Source organism: Somniosus microcephalus, chromosome 8 (genome assembly GCF_052327205.1).
Source record: "Somniosus microcephalus isolate GS21.2 chromosome 8, FLI_Smic_1.0, whole genome shotgun sequence".
Classification (NCBI taxonomy): Eukaryota; Metazoa; Chordata; class Chondrichthyes; order Squaliformes; family Somniosidae; genus Somniosus; species Somniosus microcephalus.
In genome coordinates this window covers 160,625,382-160,643,558 of record NC_140994.1, presented here as the reverse complement: position 1 = coordinate 160,643,558, position 18,177 = coordinate 160,625,382, and positions in this window count along the sequence as shown.

Sequence of the window (18,177 nt, the reverse complement as noted above, 5' to 3'; positions counted from 1 at the left end):
GCCACTGTGTCATCAGTCTCATCACTGCACATCACATAAGTGATCATATTCGTCTTGAAGGTAGTAGTTAGGGCCTGCATAGTGGCACCCGAAACTGGTTCAAAATGTTAGTTTCTTGGGACAGCAATCAACTTACGCCATGCATTGCGCAAACTTGTGTGCCATGGCTAGGACAACAGATCCTCCCATTATACATTCCATAGACTTTTGTACAGAGGCCCAAGACTCCTCCCATGCAGATAGCAAGGCTCCCAGATGGAGTATGCTGTTAGCAATTTGCTGTCTTTGGTGTTCTTTGGTCAACAATGACCAGTTTAATGCTTTTGATGTTCCGGACAGGTTTGGGATTATTCCTTCTCCCATACTTTTACCAGTCAGATGAACCTGTTTCAGGATTGCAGTAATATGGGGAAACTAGTTTATGCCAGAGTTCCAGCCACAGTAATAATCAACATTCCCATTGTGCCTGCTTTGGGGTATTCAGTTCATGATTTTTCATATTCTGAATGCCCATTTGTGGCTGTCCTGTTTGAGTTTCTAAGCCTTCCAATGTTTTTCATACGTACTCCCCATCAGAATATGCATTAACAGTCTAGCTGCATTTCACCTGAAAAGGTCACTGGTGGTAGGAGCAGTGATATGTAATGTAGGGGATGCAGGATGGTAGTAATTTATTTTGCCTGTTGAGCTTTCTCACATTGCAATATGGAGGATCTCTTCTAATGTAATGTTCACTAATTCATATCTTTTGAAGGATTAAGTCTAGTCCAGCCATAAATTTGTTAAATTATATCTATTTATAACATTTCCATTATATATTGAAAATGTTTCACTGATAGCAGGAGTTATTTTAGCAAGATATATTTCAAGCCCCTTATTTATTTGCCAAGATGGAGCATAAATATTGGAAAGAAATAATTTACCAATTCTGGTCAAAATTTCAGTGATTCCATTGCCTTAACTTCATAGGACATGTTGCACCATAAAAAAATGTATTTCCAAATGAGTTATCTGATTAGAAGCTAATGTAGGGGGTGGTGTGGGTTGGCGCGTGCGCCCAGTCAGTTATGCCTCTGACTGTGAGCGGTTCGAATCACTCCCATGCCCCTGGGTTCTAGACATCGGACTTAGGTGCAGGCAGCGATACAGAAAGGACTCGAGTAGACAGGTGGTTTGGATGTGAGAAAACCAAGATTTTATTGAAATAGAAAATTAACACAAACTTATGAGAAGTCACTAGTATAAAATGACTGGCAAATACAAATAAATATACCTATACAGAGAATGGGGAACACACGGCACATTGAGGGAAAACAAACTATCTTAACAATCCCTTTATCCTTATCCCACCCCTTATACCTAACTAGATTAAGCTATGAGGGGCCAGAATTCATGCTCACCAATCCAAAGATAAAAGCCAACTGTTAACGAGTGCGAGTATTGAAGTCTGGTTTCTGGTCCTTCTAGGTACCCCATCGCCACGTGGTCTTCAGGGGCGTGGTGCTAGGTCTGCTACTGCGACACACCTTCTCCCCTCCGCTGCCGTCATCGTCTCGTCGCGATGGGTTCTCCTCTTCTTCTCCCTCGGGCGGTTGTCAGCAGAACCGTTGTGCCTGCAGGGCAGTTTGCAGTTTTAACTGCCTAGATTTTCCTACCCAAGCTTAAGAACGCCAGTCTATTCGTCGTGGCACGGCCACCTGCATTTTCGCAGTGTTCAATGAGATACTTGTCTTCCTAAGCGCCAGCTTATAACTAGGCGCTTGGTTTACTTATCGATATGTTTTTCGCTGCCCTGCTCTGCCCTTATCGAGTTATTATCGTCTTCTTCATCTCCACTCGTCTCGGCTCGCCAAACTACTATACAAGTCCTGGGCTACCTGCTCGACTTCGTCTCACCCCTTTCTGCGGCCTGGGCGTCCTGGATGGCTATGGACTTGGGTCTCATTCCCCTTCCTTGCAGTTGGTATGGTGTAAATGGCTACTGAAAATCTGCTCCGGGGAGAGAACCCGCCACGAGGCCAGGGCACGAGTACGAGCAGCAGCCCACGAGGCCGGAGTCACGAGAGCAGAGAGCAGAGTCAAGGGCAAGAGCAAGAGAGGGATTGCTACCCGGGGCCTTCAGTTATACTCCTTACGAGAACCCTTAGCTGCGCGCCAAATCAGGTTGGTTCATTGTTCCAATCTTGGCGGGCTAGTTTAAGTAATGGTAGCAATCTAAACTAACTGTTTTTAGATGGCCGGTAATCGCACCTACTGGCCTGATGTCTGAGCTGTATTGTTATTAATGCATCTTAATTGGCCTGTCCAGCCTCGATGGCTTCCTTAAGCTGTTTCCGATTATTTATGCAAACAACTTGATGGCCTCAAGTATAGGCCTAACTGGTTTTGGTCTGTCTGCGATGTGGCTTATTGCATAATTCAGAGTCCTGCTGTCTGCTTTTCAAAATACAAAAGTCTCTCTTCACAGAAACTGCAGTTTAGATTTCGATTTCCCTAAAAGCTGCTTGTGCCATGGAGTCCAAGCTTTTAAAATCTTGCAGGCTTTTTCCACGCGGTGCGGACGCCATCTTTGGGTACCCTTTTTCTTAAAATGTCCATGCAGGGTCCCGTTTATTATTAATAACATTTAGGGAAATGTGGAAATTTTGCGAATCTTACACTCCCCCCTGTGATAATAAAACTTGCTTGAAGTATCATTCATAGGAGGTGAGCAAAATTTTTCTGACCCTCCATAGTCAACCTTCCCCTGTAATTACCTATCTAATGCACCCACGACACATGCACTTCCCATTCCGCGAAAATGCAGTGTACATCAGCATACATAGGATAAATTACAGTCTTTTACACACATCCAAGCATGGAGGGGGTCCAACACCCCTGCACCACTTGGTACACATACATCTTTATTAAACTCGTCGCAAAAAAACAACAGAAAAACCTTTATTAAAAACAACAAACACAAAAAAACAACAATCTTTAATCAGAATACAAGGAAAAAGACTTAAACAGGCGTATCTCCCTCCACCTTCACATAATGTTCCTTCCAGATCCTCTGGTTTCAGAATTCTAACAACTGACCTTTTCCCTTACATTGAATGCAGACTAGATACAACACTATCCCTAACTGGCAAACCATGAGAATGTGGGAAGCCAGGCTGATCCACGAAGGGACCTCTATATTATCGACAATGTCCCACCAGGGTGGAATCACAATATCCAATATCTTAGTCCTTATCTCTACTGTTTTCTGCTCTAGAGTGTAAAAATCTTTCTGCGAAACTATAATGGCTTCGAGTATTTTGGTAAGGCATTCAGGGAGAGGGGGAATTTTGTAGCCGAAATGCGCTATGTACTTCTGCAAATTGGTAAAATTCTCCTTCACAGTGATGTGAACAGTGGAGGGTTCAGGAATGGGGACAATTCGCTCATGGGCCACTTGAACTTCTGCCTCGGGCTTAAAACAGAAACTGCTGTCACTAACCGGACACCAGCTATGCTGTCCATGCTGGTAGTGGGATGCTCCTATGGTGACACAATATGTCCCACCTCCTATATATGCTACCTGCGGGGGAACATGGCCTTGTGCTATTGCCTCCATGGTACAATTTATAGGTTTCGCGTCAGCAGCTCTGAACCCACACTGTGGTTTTGAATAGGCATTCAAGTGCTGGGGACACAGGATTATGTGTGCTCCCTGGCTCCGGCACCCTGAGAGGTCAGTACCTGTCATAGCGTGCTCCCACTTTATGATGTAAGGTGGGACCGCTGTGAAACGAATGTGCGCACCCCCCCTGAATGACTCCAATGTTCTCAACCCTGTATACTGGTGCGGGTCGGGCTGTCCTCCCCATGACCGGCATCCTAACTACTACTCCCATGATGGTGTGGTTGGGCCACCCACAATCCACTGGGACTGGGTAGGCTTCGGAAGCTAGCTGGAGTTGGCACTGGCTTAATGCATTCTCAAATGGATGGAGGGCTGCGAGGTGCCTGTTGCTGATCCAGGAGGGGACTAAACCCTGTTTTAAATCCTCCAAATTACTGTGGCCCTTGCCCAGCAACCATGCCCCGTATAGCACGCACACCTCGTTCTGTGCAGCCTGGTCAGAAGCGTTTCTGTCCTCCCTTATGAGGGCATTTACCATCTTTGCGTGCTTTTCCAACTCCGCTATAATCTCCTTCAAATGGACCGTCATGGCCTGGTCCTCATGTAACTTCGAGCCCACTACCTTGTTCTCATCCATTAATATCTTCTTTAACTGTGTTTTTAAACCGTTTATCTGGGTCTGCAGCTCTATGTCATCCAGACTGTTGATGACAGAGGACCCAGTAATAAACGCAGTAAAAACATCATTCCATACTCCACTTCTTTGTCTCCCTGCATTACCCAAAAACTCTCGGTGTATGGTGTACAGTTCGGTTTTGTCAACATGGGCGAAATCGAACTCATAAAACTTCTTGAACATGTCCTTTAATAGGGCCTGGTACAGCTGCTCTGTTTCTTTGGGACACCACTCCGGCAAATGTACCTCGGTGAGATTTAAAATCACGGAGGCTACCGCGTAGTGTACCCCCCGGTACAGCATCTGATCGGTAGGCACTAGTACCAGCCCATTCCCTGGTCCCTTGGTGGTGGTGGGGCACCCTTCCCTGGGTAACCTCGCCGCCTGTGCCATGGGCAGGGGCCTTCAGGGGCGGGTTACAAGCTCAGTGGCGTTGACTGGGATCGGGGAGAATGGGACTGCACACACCTTCCGGCTGGTATCCCACTTCATCCCCTCCCCGGTGTCGTGCCACTGCCGGTGGAAAATAATGGATATGCCTGAGGGGCAGACCTTCTCCGTCCCCCACATACAGATGTACATCCCTTGATCCGGTTCCCACCACTTGTCCCAACACACGCTTAATCCCCCATAAGTCCCTGTAATCGTCCGGTGGGTGTTGTTCCCAAACCGTTCCCACTCTACTGCAGAGTTCCTCATATCTTTGCTCAGCCTTCTGAGCCACCACCACCTATCCAGGGGAATATGTCCCTTGCACGCTAAACATACACGCTTCCCTACGGTGACGCCGACCCTTGTGGTAATGACCCGTACCCTGGGGCACAGGAGGGAGGCCTCCCCGTACGTGAACCCGGTCTGGCTGGAGTACTGAGACGAATTAGACCCCAGCCACCCTGGCCACTTTCCCTCATGGACGTAGACGGCGGTCTCCTCGGCATCCTGTTCACCGCTTCTGTCGGTTGCTATCGGCGCTCTATCTCCGGAGCACCAATAGGTGTGGGAGTCCTGCACATCACCCCTCCTTTCCAGGCTCAGTCTCATCAGGGCGAGGAGGATTATGATCCCCTTCATCCTGAAAGTCTTTCTGTAACAGATACAAAACATGCAGCAAGGTCCCCAAGAGATTCTCTGGCTTGGGTGAAGCATAGTCGAGCCTTGCATCCTCGACTCAAATACACACACTCTTAGCAGATTACTTACTTAATTAAAAAAACTACCCATCACCTTACTTAAGCTAAAACACCCAAACTTAAGCTAAATACCTAACTTAAAATTATAAACTTACATTACCTAAACTATATACACCCGCCGCCCGTCTCCGGGCGGCCAGGCTAATTCCTGGTTGGACTGCGGCAAACCTATCCAGAGGAATGTGTCCTTTACACGTTAAACATATACGCTTTCCAACGGTGATGCTGACCCTCGTGGTAACGACCCGTACCCTGGGGCACAGGAGGGAGGTCTCCCCGTACATGAATCCAGTTTGGCTGGAGTACTGAGATGAATTGGACCCCAGCCATCTTGGCCACCTTCCCTCGTGGACGTAGATGGCGGTTTCCTCCGCATCCCGTTCTCCGCTTCCATCGGTCACTATAGGCGCCTTGTCTACCGAGCACCCATAGATGTGGGAATCCTGCACGTCACCTCGCCTCCCGACGCCCATCCCAATCAGGGCGAATAGGATCACGATCCCCTTCATCCTGAAAAGTCTTTCTGTAAAAGATACAAAAACATGCAGCCAGGTCCCCAAGAGATTCTTTGGCTTGGTGAAGCATGGTCGGGTCCCGTGACCGCGACCCAAATATATACACTCTGAGCAGATTACTTACTTAAAACTACCCATCACCTTATTTAACTTAAACTAAAACACCCAAACTTAAGCTAAATAATTAAACTTAACGATAACCAAAACTTAAACTACCTATATTATATACATCCGACGCCCGTCTCCGGGCAGCCAGGCTAACTCCTGGTTGGACTGCGGCTCACCGCCACCCCCGGCGTGACCGCGCCGTCCTGCACTGTTGGTCCCTCGCAGCCCATGGCTGCTGGTTGAGGACCTCTGTCCTTGGACCTCTCCCTGACTCGAGGGGCGGCCCTTGGTAACTGGAGGGCTGGTGACCATGGCCTTTTCGGCTGGGGCGTCCGTGGGGACCTTCTAGGGACTTTGGCGGGTGGGGCTTTCTTGGCCGCTGGGCCTTTAACCCGAACCGCTGCTCCCTCAGGCTTGACCTCTCCCGAACCTGGGCTAGGGGCAGGTAACTTTCACAGCCTGCTGCTGCGAGCTGAGAGTCTCCGCCCCCAGGTCCCATGGCTGGATCCAAGGCGGGGTTTTCGACCTCAGGTCCCTCCCTCTCTACACCTGGGTTAGGGGCGGGGTTTTGGCCCTCAGGTCCCTCCCCCTCGTCTGGATCCCAGAAGAGCGGGGGAGTGTCCCAATCGATGGGCGGGATGGCCCCTCCCTTGAAGCAAGCCACAGCACCTGCCTGTGCAGTCTGTGAACTCGCTCCTGCTGCAGGCTGAGGATCTTTATCCTCAGACCTTTCCCCAACTGGCTGTTTTCTCCTTTCAGGTGTAAACAGCTTACACTGGTTGATATGAAACCATTTTGTACGCCGGGGCATCTTAACGGCGTATACCATGGGGCTGGCTTTATCTACAATGCTGTAGGGCCCCATGTACAATGGCTACAAACTTCCTACTCGGGCATAGTTTCTTACCATAACCTGATCCCCTACCTCCCACTTGTGGTGCTTTTGGGGTTCGAGCAGCAATCGGTTACTCCGATGCTGCCTTCCCATGTTCCCAGCCACCCGCTCGTGGACCTGCTTCAGGTGCTCAAAGAGGTTTCGGGCGAACCTGTCCCGGTTTACCTCCCTGAGCTGATCCTCCATGAGCACCGGGGCGAGTACATGGGTGGGGGTCTGCATAACCGTGCCCGTCATTAGCTCGTACGGGGAATACCCCGTGCTTTTAGACTGGCTAGCCTGGATCCCCATCAAAACCAACGGTAGGACCTCGGCCCATTTACGGGGCGAGTCTACTGTCTCCTTCCTTAACCTTTCCTTCAGGGTCCTGTTCATACGTTCCACAATCCCTGATGACTGTGGGTTGTGGGCCACGTGCCATTTCCCTTCAATGCCTAACAGCATAAGGGTGCTCTGCATCACCTGTCCGGTGAAGTGACTCCCTTGGTCGGACTCCACAAACTGTGGTAGTCCCCACCACGAAAACACTTCCCGGACCAGGATCCTGGCAGTACCTAGAGCTGTGGCTGTTCTGCAAGGAAAAGCCTCTACCCATTTGGTAAACACGTCCACCAGGACTAGGCAGTACTTATAGCCTCCCTGGGCGGTGGGCAGGGGCCCGATGTCGTCGATTTGTATCGACTGCCATGGTCCCTCTACCCTCCTGATGTGTCCCATAGGTACCTTCCTTTTGTGGGGGTCAGGGTTATTCGCAGCGCACACAAGGCAGCCTGCACAGAACTTGCAGACATCGTCCCTGAGTCCCGGCCGCCATCCTGCCTGTTCCACCCATTGCCAGGTGGTCTCAGGCCCGGGGTGTCCCGCTCCAGGACCCTCATGGGCCAGCTGAAGGAATTCCCTCCGGTGCTGCTGCGACACAACCCACTGTTCCCCCTGGAACAGCATACCCTCTTTAACGGAGAGGGTCGCTGTGCCGTACGGACCCTCTACTCCCTTTCCCTCAGCTACAGCGCTGAGGACTGCCTTGAGGACGGGGTCTTGGGCTTGGACCATCTTAAGGTCCGGGGCTAACACTACTCCTAAACTCCCTTGGGTTCCGTCCCTACCTCTGACCGCTGCCATGGGTCTGGACCCAAATGGGTCCCAGAAAGTGCCTCTGCGGGCACCCTCCTTGGCGAGCACGTCAGCCTGCTGGTTGCCTTGGCCACGGGGTTTTGTGGAGGAATGGGCTTTCACCTTGTGGATGAAAACCTCCCCTTCCTCCCCCACTGCTGCCAGGATCTTTTCCAGCAGGGGTCTCCCGTCGGAGGAGGTGTATCCGCGGCGGGACCAGATGGCCAGGTACTCCGTACACGAATTGCATGTGAACATGCTGTCCGAGCAAATCGTGTAGGGGGTGGAGAAGATTTCGGGGTGTGTAACAACGTACACCACCGCGGACAGTTCAGCCTGCTGGGCGCTCATGGTGCTGGGGAGCTTAATCGCCAGGGTGATGTTTGCCGCTGGGTCATAAACTCCACACCCCGTGAGACGCTCGCCAGCAGATACCGTGCTGGAACCATCTACATAGATCTCGCGGCCTGTGGGTTGTATCCCGGCCCGTAAACCTATGTTTACTTCCCAAACCCCTTCAATGGAACACTGGTGGGCTGTTCCAGGATATACCACATTGGTTGCGAGCTTTGGCTCACAGAGATCCTTCGCTTTCAGATCCATCTGTGAGAGGAGCATGGTCCAGCGGGCAATGCGGGCACTGCTCACTGTTCCATCCTTGATCCTCCCGTCCAGAAGCATCTGGGTGGGTGTGTGATGGGTGAGGAGGGTGATGGGAGAGGTGCCTGTGAAGATCAATGATCTCTTCACAGCCCAATGTGTGGCCAAAAGGTGCCGCTCACAGTTGGAATAGCTCTTCTCCATATCAGTGAGTATCCTGGAGGAGTAGACCACCGGCCGCAGCCGGCCGTGCCGCTCTTGGAGCAGCACAGCACTCAGGCTGTCCTCGCTGGCTGCTACCTCCAGGAAAAACTCTTTCCCCCCATCTATGGCCCCTAGAGCTGGTGCGGTCTGCAAGTCTTTCTTGAGCCTGACAAATGCTGCCTGGCACCCCTCATCCCAAAGCCACTCCACTCCCTTGTGTAGGAGTCAGAGCAGGGGGGCTGCGGTGGCTGCATAGTCCTCAATAAAGTCTCTACAGTACCCGGTTAGCCCTAGAAATGACCTCACACCTGTTACTGTGTTAGGGACCGGTAGTTCTTGTACCACCTCCCTCCTAGCCTTATCTATGGCCCTTTCTCCAGCACGCATGGTCAGGCCGAGGAATTTCACCTCCTGCTGGCCAATCTGCGCTTTCTTGGGATTCACTTTGAAACCCTTCTGCCCTAGCAGCTCCAGCAGTTCAGCCAATAGCGGGCCATGGTCCTCTTTCTAATCAGTAAACAGGAGCAGGTCATCCACATACTGGACCAACTGTCTGGGCTGGCCAAAATCCTTCAAACTGTTGGCCATGCACTGATGGAAAATGCTGGGGCTGTTGTGGAAGCCCTGCGGCAAGCAGTTCCACGTGTGCTGTTGCCCATTAAACGTAAAGGCAAACTTGTACTGATCCTCCCTCCTTACAGGGATGGACCAAAACCCATTGGAAATATCCAGCACTGTTAAAGTGGTCGTGGATGCTGGAATACTTCCTATCAGGTCGGCAACTGCTGCTACTGTGGGTGCACAGGCTGGGTTGTTACTATTGAGCACCCGATAGTCCACCGTGGCCCTCCAGGAATTGTCCGGCTTTCTGACCGGCCATAATGGAGAATTCACGTGGGTAGCTATCGGTCTCAGCACTCCCTGCTGTACTAACGAGGACATGGCTGCTTCCATGTCTGGCTCTGCTTCCCTGGGGAAGTTATACTGTTTCTGTGGTCGGGCCATGGGGTCCCCGTCTATGCTGACCTCAAACCCTGTGACCCTCCCGCAGTCATGTTTGTGAGTGGCAAATGTGGTCAGGTGGGCCTGCACAAATGCCTGGAACTCCTGTGAGGTGTTGCTGACCATGAGCCCGAGGTTATAATCCTCTTTGGGCTTCCTGGTGCAGAGTGTCCCCTTCCCTTCCTTTCCCGGGATCACTACTACCTCACCGTTCTTTACTTTACCTGCCCCCCAAAGGCAATGATTCCTCAAATCCACTAGGATCCCGTGGCCTACAATAAAATCGGCCCCCAGGACCCCTCTTCCACCCTCCACTTCCCATTTCATCAGGACACACGTCCACTTGGAGCAGAGCGGTCCTAACCGAATGGCGAGCGGGATGGAAAACGAGCCAGCCTGTTCCCTACCCGTGAACCCCGATAGACTGTATGGGACCCCGTTAGAGAGAGGCGAGGTGGTGGGGTTAGCTGAGTAGACCACGGTGCATGATGCCCCCGTGTCTAACAGATAGGTCCCCGTCACCTTTTCTACCTCCATCTCCAAAAGGGGTCTTTTCCACTCATCATGCCAGAGAGAACACAGATAAACAGGCTGCACTGGCTCTAGTCACTGCTGTGGGTTGGATGGGGCGGATGGGGTGAGAGCACCGGTGGCAGCTGCTATTCTCCCCTGGCCAGTCAATAAGGACCTCATGGTGTCCAAAAGTGACTCGACCTCTGCGGAAGGGATCCCTGCCCCCACCTTTTGGGCTGGGGCTGTGGAATTCTTTCCCTTGTCATCCTTCCAAGGATTTTTGCACTCCTTCCGCCAGTGACCATCCTTCCCACACCCGTAACAATTGGTCTTTGTGTTGGGGGGGGGGTTATTCCCTTCCTGGTGCCACTTTTTCCTACCCGGTCCGGGTTTTACCTCATGCACCTTTCCCTTGGGTGGGTGTGCATCGGCTCCCCTACCATTTTTGTAGGCCAGAGTTAGCTGCCTAATTACCATAAGTTCGGTGGTCTGGGGATTTTTGGGGTCAAACCAGGCTTCTACCTTGGCCTGGACCTGTGGCAAGCTGTTCGCCACCAGGCAACGGAGCCAATGGGCCAGGGAATCCCTGTTCAGGAACACCCGGTCCGGCGTCCCCGGACAGGCCCTCCAGTACACCGGCCACAGCCGGTCCGCAAAAGCCTGTGGGATTTCCCCTGGGAGCTGGATCGTCTTCTTCACATGGGAGAAAGGACTTCCCTCATTCATCCCCATGGCCTCCAGAACCGCATCTCTAAGCTCCTCGTACCCGCTCTGCCCCCTTTTACACTCGTCAGAGAGGGATTGGTAGAGACTACTCTCCAGGGGGAAAAGCAGCATCTTGGCCTTCTCAGCATCATCGCTGTCATTGCCGCTGGCTGCCTGCTCTACTTCCCTGAAGTGGATCGAGGGGTCTCCCTTTTCGGAGAGCCTCGGGATATGGTTGACCATAGCCCTAAGCTGTTGGATGTTAAAGGGTAATACGAACTGGTTTTGGAGGGGTCCCTCATTGTCGCCATTTGCGGGTGGGCCGAAACTTCGATGCTGTGCTGGGCACATCGGTCCCAGTTCCGACCTCTCTGTCGGGGGTTGCTCCACCTCCGCCTCCACCTCTGGCTCCACTCCTGGTTCCACCCCCCCTTGCTGCCAAACCTCGTTGAAGCTTGGCGCTACGGGTGGTGGTCGTGAGGTCTCCTCTCTCTCAACCAGGTCATCCCTAGGCACTACTGGTGACGTTGGAACTGTCCTCCCCTCGCTCCCCATAAAATCTGCCTGGCCTGCCTTTGGGCTTATGAGGCATACCATGCCTTTTGCCTTCCGGAGGGCCCGGCTCAGATTTTCTATCCTCTCTTTACAGGGGCCGTGGTCTGCCTCCTCAAACCCCTATTCACTCGCTAGCTTGTACGCTGCCTTTACCTCCTGTACTTTCTCTTCCTGTTCCCTAATCTGCCTTGCCAAGCGGGCGTTCTTCTCCCGCAACCTTAACTCATTTCCCTTGGCCTCGGTGACTTGGCATCATAGGTATTCCAACTGGGCCTTGTGTTCTCCCATTAAATGCACTCTCTCCTGATTCAGGGCCTGCAAAGCTACTAATAACTTCTCCCCTGCAAGAGCCTCATCCTGGATTTCCAGGGCTGACTCCCTTAACTCGACTGCCTGAGCTGCAACGAGCCTGTTCAAAAGCTGGACCTGCTTTTTAAAACACATCAGCCAAACTGCCTTCTCTTAGGACTTCTTGTGTTCCTTTCCCTCTGTCCGCTTAGCTGCTGCATCTACCGGATGCCCAGCCTTTAACAGAGTGGTGATCCACTTCTTAGTGATATTCACCTTGCTAAACACATAATCAGAAATCCTTTCCTCCATCATGGTTTGCTCATCCGAACCATTGTCTACTATATTGCAACCCTGTTGCCGGTGTCCTGCCGCGGTCGCCATTTCTGTAGGGAGTGGTGTGGGTTGGTGCGTGCACCCAGTCAGTTATGCCTCTGACTGTTTTTGAGCGGTTCGAATTGCTCCCACGCCCCTGGGTTCTAGACACCGGACTTAGGTACAGGCGGCGATACAGATAAGACTCGAGTAGACAGGTGGTTTGGATGTGAGAAAACCTAGGTTTTATTGAAATAGAAAATTAACACAAACTTATGAGAAGTCGCTAGTATAAAATTACAGGCAAATACAAATAACTATACTTATACAGAGAATGGGGAACACATGGCACATCGAGGGAAAACAAACTATCTTAACAATCCCCTTATCCTTATCCCACCCCTTATACCTAACTAGATTAAGCTATGAGGGGCCAGAATTCATGCTCACCAATCCAAAGATAAAAGCCAACTGTTAACGAGTGCGAGTTTTGAAGTCTGGTTTCTGGTCCTTCTAGGTACCTCGTCACCATGTGGTCTTCAGGGGCGCAGCGCTGGGTCTGCTACTGCAACACACCTTCTCCCCTCCGCTGCCGTCATCGCCTCATCGCGATGGGTTCTCCTCTTCTTCTCCCTCGGGCGGTCGTCGGCGGCACCATTATGCCTGCAGGGCAGTTGCAGTTTTAACTGCCTAGATTTTCCTACCTAAGCTTAAGAACGCCAGTCTATTCGGCGTGGCATGGCCACCTGTGTTTTTGGAGTGTTCAACGCGATACTTGTCTTCCCAAGCGCCAGCTTATAACTAGGCGCTTGGTTTACTTATCAATACATTTTTCACTGCCTTGCTCTGCCCTTATCGAGTTATTATCGTCTTGTTCGTCTCCACTCGTCTCGTCTTGCCGGACTACTATACATGTCCTGGGCTACCTGCTCGACTTCGTCTCACCCCTTTCTGCGGCCTGGGCGTCCTGGATGGCTATGGACTTGGGTCTCGTTCCCTTTCCTTGCAGTTGGTATGTTGTAAATGGCTACTGAAAATCTGCTCCGGGGAGAGAACCCGTCATGAGGCCAGGGCACGAGTATAAGCTTCAGCCCACGAGGCCGGAGCCATGAGAGCAGAATGCAGAGTCAAGGGCAAGAGCAAGAGAGAGATTGCTACCCGGGGCCTTCAGTTATACTCCTTACGAGAACCCTTATCTGAACGCCAAATCAGGTTAGTTCATTGTTCCAATCTTGGCGGGCTAGTTTAAATAATGGTAGCAATCTAAACTAACTGTTTTTAGATGGCCGGTAATCGCACCTACTGACCTGATGTCTGATCTGTATTGTTATTAATGCATCTTAATCGGCCTGTCTTCCTTAAGCTGTTTCCGATTATTTATGCAAACAACTTGATGGCCTCAAGTATAGGCCTAACTGGTTTTGGTCTGTCTGCAATTTGGCTTAAAGCATAATTCAGAGTCCTGCTGTCTGCTTTTCAAAATACAAAAGTCTCTCTTCACAGAAACTGCAGCTTAGGTTTCGATTTCCCCAAAAGCTGCTTGTGCCACAGAGTCCAAGCTTTTAAAATCTTGCAGGCTTTTGGCCACGAGGTGCGTACGCCATCTTTGGGTACCCTTTTTCTTAAAATGTCCATGCAGGGTCCCTTTTATTATTGGGGATTATTTGGGGAAATGTGGAAATTTTGCGAATCTTACACTAATGAAGAATTATGCAGTGACCAGGTCAGGCTGCAAGTGTAACAAGTTCCCTGGCAATTTGCTTAAAAAAATACTTTTCTATTGATCCATCAGTTCAGCTGCGTCATTTCTTTCTCAAAAAATCCCATTTCGGCCATATAGCCCTCTAGCAATTTGAACACACCAGCCTATAATCAAACAGTAGCTTGTTGACACTCACTGGCTCTTCAGCTGTAATTTTGAGGAATGCATATGAATTCTTACTGCTGAAGTGTTGGTAAAGTGCCAATAATATCGATGTTCAGTTCACAGTAACATTCTTCTTCTGCACAATGTATGCATTAAGTGTTTCACAAAAACATCAAAAACAGTTCTTATAAAGGTTTTCCTTGCTGTATGTTTGCAGCATTTTCTGTTTTTCATTACAAAATACAGGTCTGTTTTGCAAAACTCTAATGAACTCAGTGGAAAGATCCATCTGCAATATTTATGTTAGGATGTTCTATTTAGATCTAAGTATTTCCGGAAAATTAGTGACAAGCAATGTGTGGACATGACTGCACAAGACCTAAAAGCATAGCACAAATATTCATGCATTTTAGCTGCAAAATCATCACTCAAATTATTGATTGTGATGAAGCTGGGCCTGTTATTTTAGAACTAAACTTGGCATGTTGGTCAGATTATCAAATATTCCTTTAAAAGAATTTATACGTACTCAAAGGGTAATAGATTAGTCCTGCGTACACAAGATAAAAATGAATTGAAACTAGATATATTTTGTATTGATTTTTTTGAGCATTGTGACTGTCAAGCCTGTGTGAAATCTACAGAAAGGGCACCTTTATCTGCAAGTGAGGAGCTACATAGAGCAAGATGACTTTATCTGAAAGATTATTAGCTAAGCGCCACATTGATTGAAAAGGGTTTTTGTGAAATATTTAAGGCTTGTATTTTCTTGAAATGCTGTGAAGCAATATAAAAGACTTGTGCAGTTTATCACAACCCATCTCTTTAATAGAATTGACGGTTCCATTGTATTGAAAAAATAAACTTTTTATGGCTGAGCACAATTGAAAATTCATCTCAAGCTTACAGTAATGTGATGGAAGAAAGAAGGTATGTATGACATACAACAGATCTTCAATGCCCCTAATTCAGACTCTTTTTGTTCAACTATAAAAGACGCTGTAATTTCTTGCTTGAAAGCAGGATAGATCACTTTATCAGAATCCATTTGCCTCCTCCTCCCCACACATAATGCATGTCCATTTGTCAATGTCTGTCAAACAACAGGCTGATGCCCTAATCTTTAGACCGCTGTAATTATACCCACACAGGAGGGCAGTTGTAGTGATTCTCCTCATCATTTAATAACTTTCCAAATTATATTGTGAGAAATGATAACAGTGTTGGAAAGTGAAAGGAAAGTTATGCATAGACAATGCTTTTTTAAAATATTTCATTCTCACTTTGTCCATCAGCAGAATTATGTTCTATAATTAATCTGTTTATGAAGCAATTTCTATTGGCAACTAGCTATGGAATTAACAAAGTGTATGCAGCTAGGATGTACCGCAATTCTGATCTGTGTATGCCGGTCCTCTTTTTTCAGTGAAAAAGGTGGATTCCTCATTGTTGTTTATTTTGAATGTGTATTGGAATTGTCCCACATGGGGTGCCGTGGTGGTGGTTTGCAATGCACTGTGGGAAATGTAGTGCATTGAGTGAAGAAGCACATTGTAAATAAAATGGCCATTAACTAAACTCTCCACCCCGGAGTCCTTCTTAATTGTTATATAGGTAAGGGTATAAAACCTCTTGAGACACAACAAAACTGGCGACGAGGACGACGGACTTGCGCATCACTTTGCACTGGGATCGGCGATGTTTAAAGTAAGAAGTTCCTGTCTTTTCTTAATGGCGCGCCCGCAGTTTAGTGCTGATGCAATCGCCTCGTAAAGGTGGTGGTTCGTGTGTTACACAAATAAGAAGGTGGAGAGTTTAGTTAATGGCCATTTTATTTACAATATGCTTCTTCACTCAATGCACTACATTTCCCACAGTGCATTGCAAACCACCACCAAGGCACCCCATGTGGGACAATTCCAATACACATTCAAAATACACAACATATTTCCTCCCCCTTAAAATAGAATGTCCACAAAACAGAATAACTGAAAATGACTATAACTTTGGAAGAGAGGGTAGACTGCCTCTACATTCCGCTAACCCTGGGGATTATTCTGCCCCTCTTTCCTGTGACAAGGATATCGTCGAGATAACATTGTACCCCTGGAATGCCGCTTAAGATCTGATCCATAGCCCGCTGAAACAATGCTGGTGCTGACGTTATACCAAAGGGTAGGCAGCAGTACCTGTAGAGGCCCTTGTGGGTGGTGATGGTGAGTTACTTCTGTGAGTCCTCTTCTACATGCATCTGCAAGTAGGCTTGGTATAGATCAATCTTGCTAAACTTCTGACCACCTGGTAGACCAACGAAAAGATCTTCAATGATGGGGAGGGGGTACTGTTCAGCTGAGAGCACAGGATTCACTGTTACTTTGAAATCTCCACATAAGCAAACCGCGCCGTCACTCTTCATCACTGGTACCACGGGCGTGGCCCACTCACTGTGCGAAACCGGCCACCAGGACCCCTATCTTGACCAGACGCTCCAGGTCAGCCTCCACCTTTGGTCTGAGGGCATAGGGAACGTTCCTGGCCTTCAGGAATCGTGGCTGACTGTCAGGCTTCACCTTGAGTTTGACCGTAATCCCCTTCATACTCCCCAGTTCTCCGTCAAAGACAGCCGCATGCTTTGTCAACACTGCCGCTAGCCCCGCCTCTTCGACTGACACCGCATTCTCTTTTTTCCAATCCAGATGAATTTTCTCCAACCATGGCCTGCCCATCAGGGATGGATAGTCACCCTTGACCATGTAAACTGGCAGCATCACGGTTTGTCCATTAAGCTCCACCTTGACCTCCGTCTTACTCAGCATTGGGACTGTTTCCCCAGTGTAGGTCTTTAAGATGAGCTTGTCCGGTGTCAGTGATAGATGGTTCAGTTTTTCTTTGAATAGCTTCTCTGAAATCAAGGAGACAGCGGCCCCCGTATCCAGCTCCATTTTGACCGGTATTCCCTCTAGTAGTGGGGTGACTCCATAGCCTGATGAGCCTCCATTCACCATTAACACATGGAGATTCAGCTCCCCATCAGAGTCTGTGTCACTGTCTTCCTGTTCTTGTTTCACCATGTGTAGGTTTTTCTTTTAGAACGCCAGTTGGATGTGTTTCCTTGTTTGTTTTTGTGTGTCTCTGTGTAGGATTGTTTGCTTTGCCCTTTACACACACGTTCAATGTGTCCTTTCTTTTCACATTTCCGACAGGTCAGGTCTTTACACCAGCAGTCAGATGGCTGATGACCTGACCTTCCACATCTGTAACACTCTCTGGCGCCCCTTGCATGCTTATCCGGTGTAGCTGCTACCCTGTGCACTCTTGTTGCAGCCCCCAACAGCTGTACATCTTTAGCTGCTAACTCCATAGACACAGCGAGCTCCACTACTGATTTAAGCATCAGTTTGTCAGTCGTGAGTAAGCGCTTCTGTGTTGCTTCGCATCTTAATCCACACACAAACCTATCACGGACAGTGTCATTTAGAGTTTCACCAAACTCACAATGCTCAGTTAGCTTCTTTAGCACTGCAACATATTCGGCTATGGACTCACCCTCCCCTTGGTTTCGTTTGTGAAACCTGAACCTCTCGGCAATCAGCAGCGGCTTGGGTGCGAAATGTGTTTGGCCGTTAACTAAACTCTCCACCCGGAGTCCTTCTTAATTGTTATATAGGTAAGGGTATAAAACCCCTTGAGACACAACACTCATGTTTGTGGATTAAAATGTTTAGTAGTTCTTCATGTGCAGATTAGACTCCAAATATTATAGCCAAGAAAAGGAGAGTACGATTCCAGAGATACAGTAAAGACTAAAGAATAATGAAAAGGAGGAAATTAGAAGCATCAGCATAAAGAGGAAAAATTGTAATGGATAAATGGATAGGATTGAAGCCAGACAAGTGTCCAGGCCCAGATGATTTCCACCTGAGAGGAAGAAATTGGGAACATGTTAGTTATTATCTCCCCCGAATTTGCTTAAGATATTCAAATCCCATTGCTAAACATGTTAATTTAGCAAGAGCCTAGCCCA